The following is a 364-nucleotide window of genomic DNA, read 5'->3' on the forward strand; positions in this document are numbered from 1 at the left end:
TGCATGCTCCCAACTGCTCTCTCTCTCTCTATCTATGTGTTTTGAACTATTAATGAGAACTCTTCTCACGGAAGGCTCCAGGACCACTACTGGGGACTGCATTGCTCTAGGGATCTTCTGAAGTTCCCTGACTAGAGCTCCACCTTGCAGTCTCAGGCTGCTGGCTTCCAACAATTCCTTAAAAGGCCAAGCCAACCACAGGTTATTTGTATAACAAATGAGGTGAAAGGAATCAACTCAAGTCAAGTTGGAGAGCATTCACTGGTACAGTGTGTTGCCGCACCCACTACACGACAAAACAACTCAGGATCCCAGTTGGCAACCCCCCAGGCAGACACGCAGACCAGTCCCACCCTCCGGAAAT

The sequence above is a fragment of the Polypterus senegalus genome, chromosome 3 (assembly GCF_016835505.1).
Source record: "Polypterus senegalus isolate Bchr_013 chromosome 3, ASM1683550v1, whole genome shotgun sequence".
In the NCBI taxonomy this organism is placed as follows: Eukaryota; Metazoa; Chordata; class Cladistia; order Polypteriformes; family Polypteridae; genus Polypterus; species Polypterus senegalus.